The following is an 11,139-nucleotide window of genomic DNA, read 5'->3' on the forward strand; positions in this document are numbered from 1 at the left end:
TCTTCTTATAAATCTTTTATTAAACAATGTACTGGAATTTCTGGGAGCAATTAGGAAAAGTTAAGAAATAGAGGCATCCAAATTTGAAAAAAAGATGTAAAACTTTCGCTATTTACAGATGACACAATCATAAATAAATATATATATATACACATATAATATATATATTCATGTGACACATATATATATGCACAAAAAATATATAAAATGTAGATTTAAGCATTGCCAGTTGGGGGAAATAGCATTTAAAGTGGAAAGTTGTGTTTTAAAATTGTGTATGAGTATTTTTGTATTAAAAACATATATAACCTGAGAAATCTATACAAAGCTACTAGAACTATTAAGCAAATTCGCTTCAACACCCCCAAATCACTGATTTCTCTATACACTAGTAATGGAAACGAAATCGAGAAAAAAAAAATTCCATTTTCAAAAGCAGCTAAAAGAATAAAATATCTAGGAATGAATCTTACCAAGCAAAGGACTTACATGTAAAAATTACAAAATATTCCTGAAAAAAAATCAAAGAAGACTTACATAATGGAAGACATTCCATGTTCATTGATTAGAGGACTAAATATTTTTAAGATATCACTTCTTCCCTAAACAATTCATAGATTCAGCACAATTCCTATAAAAATTCCTAAAGCTTTTTCTGCTGAAATAAAAAAGTCATTCTTCAAATTTATATGAAAAGCTAAGTGTAGGGGGTGCAAGGGTAGTTCAGGGGTAGAATTCTCGCCTCCCATGCAGGAGACCCAGGTTCAATTCTTGGTCCATGTACTTCAAAACACAAGCAAACAAGTGAAACAAACAAACAAAAACAAATAAACATTCAACAAATGGTGCTGCAATAATGGGATACGCACATGGAAAAATAATGAAATGTGACCCTGCCAAACAGCATACAAAAAAAAAAAAGCTAGTGTACCCAAATATTCAAAACTATCTTGAAAAAGATTAGAACAGAGATGGAGGAGTCCCAATTCCTGATTTTAAAACATATTACACAGTGCTCGCTTTGGCAGCACATGCACTAAAATTGGAATGATACAGAGAAGATTGGCATGACCCCTGTGCAAAGATGACACGCAAATTCATGAAGCGTTCCATCTTTGAAGAAAAAGAACAGAAAAGAAAACTTATTACAAAACTACAGTAATCAAAACAATAAGGTACTGGCACAGGGATAGATATACAGACCAATGGAATAAAATTGAGACTTCAGAAAAAATCCCTCATGTATATGGTCAATTGATTTTTTACAAAAGTACCAAGTTGACTCAATGGGGAAAGAATATTATTGCCAACAAATGATTCTAGGAAATTTGGAAACCTATATGAAATTATGAAGCTGGTACCCTATCTCACACTATATAAAATAATTAATACCAAATGTATCAAAAAGCAAAGGATAAGATGCAAAACTATAAAACTCCTTGAAGAAAATAAAGGAAGTATTTTCAGGATCTTGTGTTTGGCAATGTTTTCTTATATTTTATTCAAAAGCACAAGCAACAAAAGAAAATGAATGGACAACTGGAACTTTGTCAAAATTAAAAACTTTTTGTTTAGAAGTACTTAATCATGAAAGTAAAAAAGAAAACCTACACAATGGGAGAAAATATTTAGAAACCATATATTAAACAAGAGTTTAATATTTAGAATATATAAAGAAATCCTAGAATTTAACCATGAAAAGACAAACAACCCAATTAAAAATGGGCAAAGATCCTGAATAAATGTCTAAAAAAAGATATACAAATGGCCAAAATCCACATGTAATGATGAGCAACATTATTAGCTGTTAAGGAAATGCAAATCAAAACCACAATGTGATACCATTTCACACCTACTAGAGCGACTACTATTAAAAAAATAATAAACAGAAAATGAGTGTTGAAGAGTATGTTGTAAAATAAAAACTCTATTTCATTTTTATGCGAAGGTACAATGATGTAGCTACTGTGAAAAATAGTTTGGTGGTTCTACAGAAAGCTAAGTACAGAATTTTCATATGATCTGGCAATCCTACTTTCAGGTGTATACCCCAAATAATTGAAAACAATTTTTCAAACAGTTATTTGCACATGGGTCTTCATAGCAGCATTATTCACAATTGCTAAAGATGTAAATAATACCTATCAGCTGATGAATGGATAAACAAAAGTTGGTATATGTGTATAGTGGAATATTATACAGCCTTGAAAAGGAACAAAGTGATCATGTGGAAATATGACAGAAAGGATACACTGAGTTCACCTCTGCTCTGTGGAATAACAAGAGAAGTGGCAGAAAAATGAGTGAGACAGTGGTTCCAGGGTACAAGTGACCAAAGAGGAACTTCTGCATGATATAGGGAGGACCGGATGAGAAAGTGGAGAAATTACAATTGAGAGGATGGAGTGAGTTTACCCACATCTGGGGCAGGTTGCACTGTGGAGGCTGGAGTGGGAGCTAAAGGAATGCTGCTCTCCTGCACTCCCACTTGAGAGATCTTCCCGCTCAGCTCTGCAGCCGGGAGCTATGATGGGGAACACTGAAACCAGCAGACTTGGTCTACCTACACACAGAGACCTTGCTGCCAGGGCACAGTGCCAATCCCCACCCCAGGCAGGCTGCTGTGGGCACCTGGTTTGGGCTGAGACTGGGGAGGGGGGAGGGTCACACAGCTGATCGGATCTAACAGTTGGGTAGCAAGAGAGACACCCTGGGTCCTGTTGCTTCTATCCTTTGGCCATGGAGGCCTGAAGTGCTAATAGCATATGCAGATGGAGAGGTTGGGACATGGGAGCAAGCCATATCACATCACCAGGCACTCCTGGGCTGACTATGGGCAAGGGGAATTGAAATACTCAGTCCCACAGTCCAAGGTCATTTCACGCAGGAACCTGGGGACTACTATCATGCCCACAAGCAGATTCTCCACCAAGGTCACACTGCCCACCCCCAAGCCTCAAAGTTGGCAGCTTTCAGCACACATGGAGAACTGTAGCCTTGATTGGCTTTGCACCTGGTTGGGTCCTGCTGGCTGATTTAGGGAAAGGTAGACCCAAGGAGAAGAGGCAGTTCATGAGCACTATCTGCTGGGAAAATTTGAAGAGTGCCAATCTGGCAAAGTGTCTTCGTCCCTACAATTTAAATAGATCTTTAGTTAGAGATGCACATGTCCCAGCCTTGGCTTGGTGGGGAATTACTGACAAACCAAGTAAAAGGAGACCTTCAACACAAACCCAAGCAACCACAATATAGTAGATGAGTGAGTGAAATCAACTTTCAAAATAAGCTTATCAAGATAATCAAATGTCTTGAAGGCAGAAGAAAATAACAATAACAAAAAACATGAAAATGCAGGAAAATATGGCCCAGTCAAATGGCCAATTTAAAACACCAAAGGAGATATGAAATGTGGAACATCTAATCAAAGATGTTCATACAAATTTCCCAAATAAGTTCAGTAAGTTGATTAAAGACAACAAGGATAAAGAGAAGACACTAGAAGAGCATAAAGAAGAATCTTAAAGAATAAATTGAAAAACAGCAGATCATATGGGAATGAAGGATACTGTAGATCAAATTAAAATATACTAAAGACACACAGCAGCAGATTTAAGAGGCAGAAGAAAAAATAAACAAACTAGAGGACAAGGCAACTGAATTCAAATGTGTAAAAGAACAAATGGTGAAAAAGATGGAAAAATTTTAATTGAATCTGAGAGAAATGACGGCCAACACAAAGTACCCGAATTTAAGAATCATAGGTGTCCCAGAAGGAGAGGAGAAGGGCAAAGATCTAGGAAGATTACTTGAAGACATAATTGAGAAGAGCTACCCAGCCCTTATAAAAGAAATAAATATGCAAATTAAAGAAGCCCAACAAAGTCCAAATAGAATAAATCTAAATAGATCCACCTGAAGACACATACTAATCAGACTGTCAATGTTGAAGAGCAGCAGAAAGTACTGAAAGCAGCAAGAGACAAGCAATTCACCACATAAAAGGAAAGCCACATAAAATAAAGTTCAGATTACTCAACAGGCACCATGGAGGAGAGAAGGTAGTAGTATGATATATTTAATATTCTGAAAGAGAAAAGTTTCCATTCAAGAATTCTTTATCCAAAAAGTGGTCTTTCAAAAACAAAAGAGAGATTAAAAATTTTGCAGACTAAGAAATGCTAAAAGAACTTGTCAAAAAGAGACTGGCACAGCAAGAAATACTAAAGGGAATTCTGGCTGAAAAAAAAAAAGACAGGAGAGGTAGGTCTGGAGTAGGGCAGAATTGCACAGTACAAGTAAGGGTAGCTTAAAGAATTAAAAGACATAGAGAGAAAAGAAATAAACTCCAAAGGGTAAGATAGTGGATTCAAGAAAGGATCACAGTAGTAACTTTGAATATTAACTAACTAAACTTACTGATTAAAAGATATAGACTGGCAGAATGGATTAAGAAATATATTCCAGCTATGTGCTGCTTACAAGAGACTCATCTTAGACACAAGGATACAAATAGATTGAAAATGAAAGGCTGGAAAAAGATGCTTCACACAAACTGTAACCAAAAAAACAGGAGTACCTATACTAAGATCAGACAAAATAGACTTTAAATGTAAAGACATCAAAAGAGACAAATAATTATTAATAATAATAAATAATAATAAAGGATTATTAATAAAATGGACAATTCACCAAGAAGAAATAATCATAAATGTTTATGTTCACAATCAAGGACTCCAAAGTACGTGAGACAAACATTGGCAAAACTGAAGGGAATGATGGACATTACAATAATAGTAGGAGAATTCAGTACACCACTCTCTTCTATAGACAGAAAAACCAGATAGAAGATCAATAAGGAAATGGATAATAAAATTTGAAAACAGAATTAAGACCTTTATAGGTCATTAAACCTCAAAACACCAGGATATACATTCTTCACTAGAGCTCATGGGACATTCTTCAGGATAGATCATACACTGTGGCACAAAACAGGTCTTTATAAATTTAAAAAAAACATTGACATTATTCAAAGCACTTTCTCTAATCACAATGGAATGAAGCTGGAAATCAATAACTACCGAAGAATGAGAACTTTCACAAATACATGGGAATAAATAACACACTATAAACAACCAGTGGGTCAAAGAAGCAATTGCTAGAGAAATCAGTAGCTACTGAAGATAAATGAAAATGAGAATCAAATATATCAGAACTTATGGGATGTGGCAAAGGCTGTGCTGAGAGGGAAATACACTGTTCTAAATACCAATATTAGAAAAGAAGAAAAAGTAAAAATCAAGGGCTTAACTACTCACCTGGAGGAACTTGAGAAGGAACAGTAAACTAACCTCAAGGAAAATAGAGGAAGAGAAATAGCAAAGATTAAAGAAGAATTAAATGAATGAGAGGACAAAATAACAATAGAAAGAATTAATAAGACCAAAAGCCAGTTGTTTGAGAAAATCAATAAAATCAATGGACCACTAACAAAGCTGACAAAGAAAAAAAGGGAGAGGATGCAAATAAACAAAATCAGAAATTAGATGGTGTCATTACCACAGACCCTGATTTTGTTAAACAAAATGATAACAACTATATGCCAACAAACTAGACAGATAAAATGGACAAATTTTTAGAAACACAAACTATACAGACTCAAGAAAAATTGAAGCTCTCAACAAACTAATCACAAGTAAAGAGATTCAATCAGTCATCAAAAATCTTCCTACAAAGAAAAACCCATGGCCAGATGGCTTCACAGGAGAATTTTATCAAACATTCCAAAAAGAACTAATGCCAGTACAGCTCAAACATTTGCAAATAATTGAGGAAAAGGGAACATTACCTAACTCATTTTATGAAGATAATATTTTAATACCCAAACCTGGTAAAGGTTATACAAAAAAGGAAAACAAGTGGCAAATCTCCCTAATTTAACTTAGGTGCAAAAATTCTCAACAACCTACTAGTAAATCAAATGCAACACCACATTATATGACTTGTACATGGTGTACTTAGTATACTACAGTCAATCTCCTTAATGAACATAGATGTAAAAATTCTCAACAAACACTAGCAAATTGAATCCAACAATACATTAAAAGAAATATGCACCATGACCAAGTGGGGTTTATACCAGGAATGCAAGGATGGTTCGACACAAGAAAATCAACTAATATAATTCAGCACATTAAGAAATTGAATAGGAAAAATCACATAATCATCTCAATTGATGCTGAAAAAGCACAAAATGAAATTCAACATCCTTTTTCTGATAAAAACACTTCAAAGGTAGGAATCAAAGGTAACTTCCTTAATATGATAAAGGACATATATGAAAAACCATAGCCAACATTGTACTCAAAGACATGGGACTAAAAGCTTTCTTCTTAAGATCTGGAATGAGATAAGGATGCCGTCTGTCACCACTATTATTTAACACTGTACTAGAAGTTCTAGCTACAGCAATCAGGTAGGAGAAAGAAATAAAAGGCACCCAAATTGGAAGGAAAAATTAAAATTTTCATTATTCACAGATGATATGATACTATATTTGGAAAATCCTGAGAAATCTACAGTAAAGTTACTTGAGCTAATAAACAAATTCAGCAAGGTGGCAGAATATAAAATTAATGTGCAAAATTCAAGTAATATTTCTATAAATAAGCAATGACTTAACTGAGGATTCAATTAAGGAAAAAATCCATTCAAAATAGCAACTGAAAGAATCAAGCATCTAGGAATGAACTTAACTAGGGATGTAAAGGACTTGTACACAGAAAACTACATAACATTGCTACAACAAATCAAAGATCTAAATAGGTAGAAAGGCAGTCCCTGCTCATGGATAGGAAGGTTAAATGCAGTTAAGGTGTCAGTTCTACCCAAATTGATCTACAGATTCAACACAGTACCAAGGAAAGTTCCAACAATCTATTTTGAATACTTGGAAAAGCTAGTTACCAAATCATCTGCATGGGAAAGAGAACCCAAATAATCAAAAGCATCCCAAAAAAGAATAAAAGTACATGGAATGATGCTCATTTTCATTAGCTATAAGGGAAATGCAGATCAAGACTAAAATGAGATAACATCTCACACCTTGAAGAATATTGCTGCTATTAAGCAAACAGGAAACTACAAATGTTGGAGAGGATATGACACTTATGCACCATTGGTGGGAATGTATAATGATACAGCTGCTATGGAAGACAGTTTGGCGTTTCCTTAGGAAACTAAATATCATGTTGCCCTATGACCCAGCAATATCACTACTTAGTATGTTACCAGAAGAGCTGAAAGCAGTGAAACAAACAAACCTTTGCATACCAATGTTCACAGCAGCATTATTCACAATCACTGAAAGATGGAAACAATCCATGTGCCCAACAATAGGTGAGTGGATTAACAAAATGTGGTATATACATATGATGGAATATTATACAGCAATAAGATGAAATAACTTCTGGAAGCACATGACAGGATGGAGGAGTGAAATAAGCCAGACACAAAAAGGGTAGATATTGTATGACTCCACTTTTATGACCATTGTAAAGGTAAAGTCAGAGGCTTATAACACAGAATATAAGGGACCTAGAGATATTTGGAAGCTAGAGATGGGTAAATGCTTAGCTAATGTTGCTGAACTCAAATGTAAGAGAACAGATAGAAGTAATGGTGGTTCATCAGAAGGTTCATAAGAAATATTACCATATTGAAGGTGAACATGATTGAAAGGGATTGTATAGACATGTGTACCACCAATTAATGCAACAAATATAAATAAGTTCTTGTATGAGCTACTGCAAAGTCAAGAACATTATATATGTTCATAGTGGCATTATTCACAATATCCAAAAGATGGAAACAATCCAAATGCCCATCAATTGATGAATGGATAAACAAATGTGGCATATACCTACAATGGAATGTTATGCAGCAATGAGGAGAAATGAAGTCCTGAAGCCTATAACAACATGATGAACCAGGCACATATAATGTTGCATGAAATAAACCATACAGAAGGACAGATAGTAAATGATTTCACTAACATGAACCTCCTCAAAAATATAAACTCAGAGTCTTAAAATGCAGAATATAGGGGACTTAGAAATAGATATATGCTAGAGAGGGGAGAACAGTTAGCTAATATGTACAGACAAGTTAACAAGATTTTACTTAAAAGTATGGAAATGAATAGAGATGATGGTAGTTCATTAGCAGGTTATATTGCCATATCAATAGTGCCATGTTGAAGGTGAATGTAACTGAAATGAATTATTTAGAGCCATGCACCTCACCCATTAGCACTACAAATATAAATAAGTTCTTGCATGAACTACTTCACTATAACACTTATTAACAAAGAGTTAATAATAAGAAGGTATATGGGGAAAACTACTTATTGCATGCTATGGTCTATATTTATCTAGTACTATATCACTAGGACCACAACTATACTAAGGATAAATTGTTGTGGGGTTGGTCACAAGTTAAGGAGAGTTTGGGTTTTCTCTTTGGTGTAGATGTGTCTGTCATTTTTCTCTTTAGAGCAATAAAAATTGTCTAAAGTGGAGAATGACAAGGTTCGTACAACTAAGTGAGGATACTGTGAAATACTGATTGTTTATTTTGGATAAAATATATACTCACTCAAACATTAGGGACTCCCAAGATAACAGGCCAAGACCTTAGTCTTGAGTCTTGCTCTTATGAATCTTATATCTGTAGTAGAGCTAAGCCTACCTATGATAATGCCTACGAGTTACTTCCAGAGACCTCTTTTGTTGTTCAGATGTAGTGTTTCTAACTCTAATCCCAACCCACAAGGATATCATTACCCTCCCCCGACATGAGACATGATGTCCAGGGGCAGAATTCTCCCTGGAAACATGGGGCATGACTCTAGGAATGAGCCTGACCCTGGCACTAAGGGATCAACAATGCCTACCTGACCAAAAGGGAGAAAAGAAAAGTAACAAAATAAGGCATCAGTCATTAAGAAAATTCAAATCGAGTTGAGAAACTCCTCTGGAGGTTACTGTTATGCAAGCTTTAGCCAGATAATCACTAATTGCTATGGTATGCCAAGTCCAACTTACAGTATTCCTGTAAAACTGAAGGATACCCAGAGCTCTATTTGGGACTCTATAAAAACTTCACTTATAGTTTACTTTTCAGAAATATATAACTTTCAGATAGTTTCTAGGCCAGATAATCCCTGAAACCCAGAGTTACCAGTCTCTCCAAGAGCATCAACCAGTGGCATCCCTCTACCCCATAAAGTCAACACTCCTTTTCAACATGAAGAAGTTAGAATGGTCATTGCCAAAATATCCCTAAACATTGGGAGAAGGATCAAAGGAGAAGGAGGAGTTGTATAAGAGAAGATAGGATTTAACAAATGATTGTGACTACTGAATCATTATATGGTATTTCTTTTTAGTTCCAATGTCTTAGAGCAGCTAGAAGGAAACCCCTGAAATGATGGAACTATAGCCCATGCCATACTTTGAAATTTGTTCTAAAATTACTTGTTAAAAATGTACTTTGAAATTTATTGCTTTTTTTGTAGTGAATTTCACAATGAATAATGTTAAAATAGAATGACGTTCTCATAGAAGTTTAATTGTCAGTTCATCCAATCATTAATCAGTTCATAATTAAAACATTAGATCAGTATCTGGCACAATCTGAACACTCAGTATTGAGTACAATATTCAGTATTGTTGGCAATACTGTAACACAGAACAGGCAAGGTGGTTGGTATTAAGACTAGAGTAGGACAAGACAAAGCTTTATATATGTTACAGTATATATATGTGGTTCTTATACATGTTGCAATATAGTGGAGAATATATACATTAAATCTATTGTATACCCACACAAAATTACTTATTATAATTATGGTAACTACTTTGATGGATGCTTATAGGATCCTGGGAATGGTATATTAAGGAGTTATCCAAGGATAGACATTATTCTGAGGATTCAGGGGAATATTTTTTTGTATCAAATTTTTTTGAGTATCAAAAATACTTATTTTTGATAAAGTAACATGGTTCAAATTGATAGAGATGAGACTGGAGAACTAGATGGGTCCAGGTTATACTATACTTAGTAGTTATTTGAACAACTTTGGGTTTTATTCCTAGGAACAGTAGAAAGTAACCTCAGGGTCTTAAGTTAGATGTGAGGGGCAGTAATTGCTAGTCATTAGCATGCCAAATCACATAGAAGTTACCTTCAAAAATATTGGAGCTCTTTGGATGTTCTGCTATTCAGAGTCAGAATTTTAAGATCCTTTCACCATCCAGATCACATTTATCACCAATATAAATTATTCATAGAGGAAAATCTACAATGTCATAACTGATAGTAATTTTAGAAATCACCTACCCCAAAGCTGCCGTGTAGAAGCTAAGAACCATCCCAAATATATTAATTTGTGTATGAAAGATGTCACAATTTAGGGGCAGATATGACTAGAACCCCAGCAGCTACTAACCTCTCACTATTTTCTGAAACCCATGCCACTGTATAAATATTTCAGTATTGTAATAGAAACATCTACATTGAAAAGCCACAGTATCATTTGTTTATCATAAGGTATTTTAAGAGTAGTAATCAGAAAAACAAATGTGTTGATGCATAATAATATATTTAGTGTATGCACTGACAATACAAATGCATCATTATAATCAAATATTTGAAAACAGGTTTACCAACTTATATACAGTCAAAGGAATATTTTTCAATTTGTATACACTTATTAGAACATAATTTTGACATCTACTCTTTGCAAAACTACCATTAGTTACTGTAAAATGACTAATACAAAACTGTTCAGTTAAAAGCATATCAAAATGGGCAGGAAATGATTTTTTCACCAGCTTTAATACAATCTGAAAAAGCTGTGCGTTATATTTTCACCATAATAGTTATCTTAACATTTTTTTCAGCACAGATTATGGACAAGACACAATATTATAATGTCAATGTTTAAAGCTGGATTGTGAGTCCATTAACCATTTCTATAAGGTTTGTATTATCATTTTCATTTTACAGACAGAGAGACTGAGGACCAGACATATGTGATACAGCTAAGCAGCCTCAGAACTGGGATTTTAAAACAGTCAG

General features: G+C 34.5%; 1 non-coding gene across 1 annotated transcript; it reads left to right on the forward strand.

The window, feature by feature from the left end:
* The first annotated feature begins 1,012 nt into the window (after nucleotides 1-1,012).
* On the forward strand, nucleotides 1,013-1,119 carry LOC143647440 (U6 spliceosomal RNA). Its single transcript, XR_013158067.1, has one exon. It is a non-coding gene; the product is annotated as a U6 spliceosomal RNA (small nuclear RNA).
* The last annotated feature ends 10,020 nt before the right edge of the window (nucleotides 1,120-11,139 follow it).

Source organism: Tamandua tetradactyla, chromosome 9 (assembly GCF_023851605.1).
Source record: "Tamandua tetradactyla isolate mTamTet1 chromosome 9, mTamTet1.pri, whole genome shotgun sequence".
NCBI classification, from domain to species: Eukaryota; Metazoa; Chordata; class Mammalia; order Pilosa; family Myrmecophagidae; genus Tamandua; species Tamandua tetradactyla.